The following is a 6,280-nucleotide window of genomic DNA, read 5'->3' as shown; positions in this document are numbered from 1 at the left end:
ATCTGCTCCCTCTTGCATCTCCCTCCCACCCTCCCTATCCCACCCCTCTAGGTGGTCGCAAAGCACCGAGCTGATCTCCCTGTGCTATGCGGCTGCTTCCCACTAGCTATCTACTTTACATTTGGTAGTGTATATATGTCCATGCCACTCTCTCACTTCGTCCCAGCTTACCCTTCCCCCTCCCCGTGTCCTCAAGTCCATTCTCTACGTCTGCGTCTTTATTCCTGTCCTGCCCCTAGGTTCTTTAGAACCTTTTTTTTTTTTTTAGATTCCATATATATGTGTTAGCATACGGTATTTGTTTTTCTCTTTCTGACTTACTTCACTCTGTATGACAGACTCTAGGTCCATCCACCTCACTACAAAGAACTCAATTTCGTTTCATTTTATGGCTGAGTAATATTCCATTGTATATATGTGCCACATTAGACTTGGTTTTTGTATTTTTTTTTTCTGATTTACAGAAGTTTAACATTTCTACGTAATAAAAAAAAAAAAACCTACATTTTCTCTTCCTATTTAATTGAACAGTGTTTATCCTTGGAGAGTCTTTGCCCGTTGGAGCAGGCTGCTTTACAGTTGGCGTGGACGGTGGCCACCCGGTGGTGTCCCCAAGCCCGTTGTCCACCACTGGAGCACCTGGAGGTCCAGCAGGGCTGACCAGGCCGTCAGCTGCTCCTCTCCCCCCAAACTGGCAGCCTCGGCAGGGTGGGAGAGCGGTGGGGTCGCCCTTTCAGGCTCACCTGCTTCTAGAAACTGACTCATAGCACCAGGGGCCCGGCCGAGTATGTGCTGCAGGGCAAGGGCGAGCTCGGGTCTGGGGTGCCTGAGTGATGGGCATCGTGTCGTCCTGCACGTGTGCCCACAGCTCCAGCCAGCAGGGGCTACGGGGCCGGGCTGTCCCGAGGGAAAGAGCGTCTCCTGCAGTCCCGGTGGTAGAGCTGGCTCAGAGTGGACCCATGACCTGAGCTCAGGACGTCCAGCCAGAGAGGGAGACCCTGGTGGGAGGAACCCTGAGACCCCCGACTCCCAAAAGGCCCCCATCAGAGGAGACATAGAAGCGAGGGTCTTCCGCGCACTCCCCAGTGACCACCTCTCTCCTCCGTGGGCCCAGGCCCACCCCCAGTTTCCTTGAAGGAAGGAAGCCCTGCCGCCTGCCCGGACGCCTGATGTCCTTGGCCAGCTACGGAGGGGCCCAGGTCACGTGACCCCAGGGTGAGGCTCCCCAGGCCCGTCCCGAGGAGTGGGGACCCTTGCTTTTCCTCCCTGAGGGCTGTGGGGAGGTGGCCGAGCCGGGTGCCGCCTGGCCAGGCGGCCACAGCCCCGCTTGTCTGAGTCGCCCTTCCCGGCTCGGGGGGTCCAGTCAGCCCGTGCCCTTGGAGCCGCTGGCAGGAGGTGGGTGGCCTCGGCTCAGGCTGCCTCTCGGTGGGGCCGGAGCAGCGGCCCCGGTGAAGGGGGGCCACACGCAGCGTCCCGCCGCCTGCTCCAGGGGCCTCCTCAGGGCCCTTTGGTCAGGACGCCACCTGCTCCCGGGCCGTCAAGTCGGCTTCCCGGGCCCCAGGCCCGCCTGCTGGCCAGTGCCCTGCGTGCACTCAGTAAGCCCCATAGGGGCCCACATTGCCTTTCTTCAGGCGGCTGGCTGGGAGGGGCCGGGTCCTGCAGGGGCCCACGCGGAGGCCCTCACCGTGTCCCCCCGACGGTCCGGGTGAGCTCGGGGCCGGAAGGCAGAAGGGGATTGTGGGGCGGGCCCTCCTCCCTCCTCCCCCCAGGTGCTCACATGCACACACGTATGTGCACACACCTGTACAAACACGCACACACACGTTCACACGTGTGCTCACAAACACACACATACACGCACGTGGGAACAGGCACCCTCGGTGTTTTCCAGGGCCCCCCACCGTCTGCACTTAGTCCCCGATTCCTGGGCCGCACGCTTGGTTTAACGCTCTGCTGTCGCTGTCTTGACCCCTTAGTGGGATCCTGGCTCTAGTTCCCTCGGGGACCTCGGCCACTTGCCCCACCAGCCCCGTCTCTCCTCCAGGCTGGCAGCAGAGGCAGGGCCAGCACGACCGCAAGCCTCCAAAACTTGGAATCAACCAAGAAACTGAAACGGGTTTGAAGCTGTCACCACCTCTTTCCAGTTGCTTCCTGCTTGCACAAGATTGTTAGGAAATAACCACAAATTCCATCGTTCTGGCTGACTCTGGGGGCTGAACTCTGACCTCCACCCCCTGCCCACCCAGCGCTTGCCCTACAGGTGAGTTCCTGCCGGAACAGCCAGGATGCAGGCGAAAAGGTGGGCCCCGTGCTGGGCCAGCTGCACAACAAGGGCCTTGAGCCCAAACCCAGGCTTCTCTCGCCGGGGTGGGGGTGGGGACCCCGGCGCCAGACAAGGGTGCCCTTGGCCACCAGTCCTAGAACCCCTCAGAGCGGGGCTGGGCGGGGGACGTGTAGCCTGCGACCGGCAGCTGGCGGCTACTGGGGAAGCTGGGGCTCGGGGGGACGTGACTCAGTGCCCTCTGCCCAGTCCGTCCTCAGCACCTCGGAGCCCCAGCCAGCCCCCGGGAACTTAGAATTACGTCGCCCCCGAGGGCTGGGTGTCACGGGGCTCGGGGTGCATGGGGCCTGGGGCCCGGCCTCAGCGCCCACCCAGCCAGCTCCAGGCCGGGCCTGGCCTCCGCCCGCTCACGTCACTTCCGCAGTGGGGACTTACTCACGCTCAGGGCACACAGTAGGGCCTGTGAGCGGTGCTGCGCTGTTGAGCCGGACTGACCTCTGCTTTCCTGGGTTTCCCGGGGTCCCAGACATCCCAAGCTGGGACGCACCTTAAACACTGAGTCCCTCCTGCCCGAGGGCCTCCCTCTGCCACGGGTCACCTGGCTTGGTGCCCTCAGGTGAGCACAGGTGGCTCCGCCCCGGGCCTTCCCTCCCAATGTCCCCAGGCCCCTTGGGGCGCTGTCTCCTTGCTGCCAGTGGGCCCCAGCCTCCAAGTCTGTCTTCTGCTCCCCAGGTCCCTCCTTCCGGCCTCGACGAGGAGTCAGAAGAGCCCGCACGTTTGGTGGGGCTGAGAACAGGCACAAGAGCTCCCCCAGCTGTGCTTCCCCTTTCCTCCGAGTGTGGTCTCCTCACCTGGCTTCTCATCCCAGGACTCGGCGTGGAGCCCAGCCTTTCCGATGGGACCTCCATCAAGGGCTCCCCACGGGGGGCACCCCGGGCTGCTGGGCTTCTCTGCTCCCCTAGAAAGGGGGCTCAGTCCTCACGTGCTGACCCCTGACTGCCTGGGGCAGGGTCCCGCCCGCAGACGTGGGAAACGGAGTGACAAATGGCAGCTCCACGTGCCACTGAGAGCAGCGGTTGGGCGGGGAGGGGGGAGGATGAAAGACCATCCCCGCGCTGGGCGTCCACTCAGCTCAGCCCCGTAAATCACCCAGGGAGCTGGGAAGCAGCTGGACCCGCCCCCTGACCTTCAGGGCCAACCCGGGGCCAGGCCCCTCCTGTCGGCCCCCTACTCGGGGGAAGCCGGGTGCACGTCTGAGTGCTGAGACGGGGCTCAGGGAGCAGGGGCGGGAGACAGAGCAGAGAGACACCCGGGCCAGCACGGGGCGAGGAGCAGGGCCAGGCCCCGAGCTGGAGGTGGCCAGGAGTCTGGGGGCCGCTGGAGACCCCTGAATGGGGGTCGCCGGGCACGATCTGCTTTCCTTTCGGTGATCAGAAGGATCGGTACAGGGCCTTCTCTCTCCTGCCTCCCCCGCTGCCCCCGCCCCCGGCCACGGTAAGCAAGTCCCCACTGCGGAAGCGACGTGAGCGGGCGGAGGCCAGGCAGGGCCTGGAGCTGGCTGGGTGGGCACTGAGGCCGGGCCCCGGGCCCCATGCACCCCCCGAGCCCCGTGACACCCAGCCACCCAGTGGCCAGAGGGAGTTGGGGAAGCCCCTGCCGCAGGGGGGCCGGCCGTCTGGGTGCCTGGTGTCCTGCTGGGGGGTTGGGTGATCGTGGCGGGCAGGCCTGGCCGGGAAGGGGCGGGGGTACAGGGCCGTGACTCAGCACAGGGGGAAACCCCAGTGACCAGGAGCACGGGGAGATCCGGAATGTTCCGGGGCTCCTGTTGCCTGGTGGTCACAGAGGGTCTCTTGTCTCCCCAGTGCAGCTTGACAGGGGTAGGGCATGGGGGACACCTTGGGTGAGGCCTCCAGTATCCCGAGCGTCACGCTGAATGGTGTCTGCATACGTGAGGTGGGAGAACGGGCAGCCCCAGGACGGCCCCAGGGCAGGGGCTCCTCGTGCTGCTGTGAGCCCTGTCCTGAGGCCGCTGTGCACCTGCTCCCTCCTCAGCTGGGCGGGGGCGGGGCACCCACCTCTCTCATCCTGTGTCTGGGGCATCGGCCTCCGGTGAGCCCCCCAGATTCCCAGGAGTCTGAGTCAGTGGGTCGGTGCGAGCCCCGTACGCTGTTTCTCAAGGCCCCGGGGTGCCTGCCTGTGTGTAGCCAAGCAAGTGGGAGGGAGGCTCCGGGGTCAGGGCTCTGCGTGGCCCCGTGATGCTGGGCGGTCCCTCCGCCTTGTCATCCCTGTAATGGGGATAATCATGGCCTCTCCAGCCAAAGATGGGTGGTGAGGATAAGGCAAGGCAGCCGTCAGCAGGCAGGACGCTGGGCTTGTCTGGCACCCAAGACGCCTGCCTACCTGTGCGGGGCCCGGCGTGGGCGCGGCTCTCCCCCTGGGGGAGGTGGAGCCCCGGGTGTCACCCTTGTCCCAACGGGGCTGCATCTGGGGGAGTGTCGGGGGGCCGTCCTCCCCCAGGCAGCCAGAGGGGCCCCCGAGTCCCCCAGCTTTAAGCCACCTTCTCCCTCCAAGGTTGAGCCGGCGCCCTCGCTCTGCCCGCCTTTGCTTTCTCAGCGTCACTGCACTGCTCCTGTTCTGAGTTTGCCAAGGACACACAGCACGTAGAGGATTTGCTTGGAAGGGACGGCTCTGACCCCTTTGAGGCTCAGAGACCTGCCCAGACGGCCGGGCCTATTTCGGGCGGTGTCCTCCGTGACATCCCCGGGACCCGGCTGAGGAGCACCCCCCAGGCCACCACGTGTGACCACAGGGAGGAGACGGAAAGCCTGCATGCCCCCCCAACCTGGATGTCTGGGGGGACAACACTCTCGGAGGGTCCCAGCCCAACTCCTGTTCCCCCATATCTCCCCTCTCCCCACCCAAGTCGACAGAAACTTCCAGCTGCTCCTGCCTTTCACACCTGTGGTGACCTGTGTGCTCCGCCTGCAGTGCCCACGTGCCGTCCAGCCCCTCCTCACAGCCCGTGGCGGCTTGTGGCCCGGCCTCCTGGGCTCTGTCCCGGGCGGGGCAGCCGCCTTCTCCCACGTCCCTGCTACTGCCGCCCAGCCCTCCAGGCGTAGGGACTCCCTAACCAGCGGGGTGGCAAGGCCACTTCCCAGCTCAGAGCCCACAAGACCTCCCCGCTCCGCCCTGACCGGACGCCCCTTGCAGGGTCCTCGCCCCCTCTGCTTCAGCAACACCAGCCTCATTGCCTGTAGGACACGTGCCAGCATGGTCCCGCCTCGGCGCCTTCGCGCGTGTGGTCCCAGAGCCGGAGTGCTCCTTCCACACTCTGTGGCCCCTCCTCACTTCCTCCACTTGGGTGGCACGTCCTTGGTCCCCAGGAAGCCCCCTCCTCCTTGTGTGTTTGTTTACTGAACACACCTTCCGGCCACTCTAAGTTCCATGGAGCCTGGGAATCTGAGTGTTTGCACAACTGCCCAGACAGGGCAGGTGCTCAGAAATCATTTGCTGGCTGAATGAACGAGTGAATGGGTGAGTGAAGAGACCCAGCGAACCTTTCAGGGTGACTCACCTGCACTTGCACTCACAGGTGACTTCCAGAGAGTCCTTCCCCCTGCAGGTGGATGTATAATCTTGGAGAGGCTGTGTGTCTTAACCCCTTCAGGCCGTTCTAACAGAAACCTACAGGCTGGGGGGTCTTATTTCTCACGGTCCTGGAGGCTGGAGGCCGGAGACCGGGTGCCAGCGGGGTCGGGTTCCGGTGAGGCCTCTCGGGTGCAGACCCCGCCTTCTCGCCGTGGCCTCGTGGGCAGAGAACAGAGCGGAGGCTCCCTCGCAACCCCACGAGGACACTGACCCCCGAGGAGGGCCCACTCTCACGGGCTCACCTGCCCCGAGTCACCTCCAGACACCTTCACGGAGGGGTTAGGGCTTCAATGTATGAACCCAGCAGGACACGGCATCCCATTCATACCACGCGGTCAATAGAAACTTTAT

This window comes from Balaenoptera musculus, chromosome 3 (assembly GCF_009873245.2).
Source record: "Balaenoptera musculus isolate JJ_BM4_2016_0621 chromosome 3, mBalMus1.pri.v3, whole genome shotgun sequence".
Lineage (NCBI taxonomy): Eukaryota > Metazoa > Chordata > Mammalia > Artiodactyla > Balaenopteridae > Balaenoptera > Balaenoptera musculus.
Note: the sequence above shows the minus strand (reverse complement) of the source record.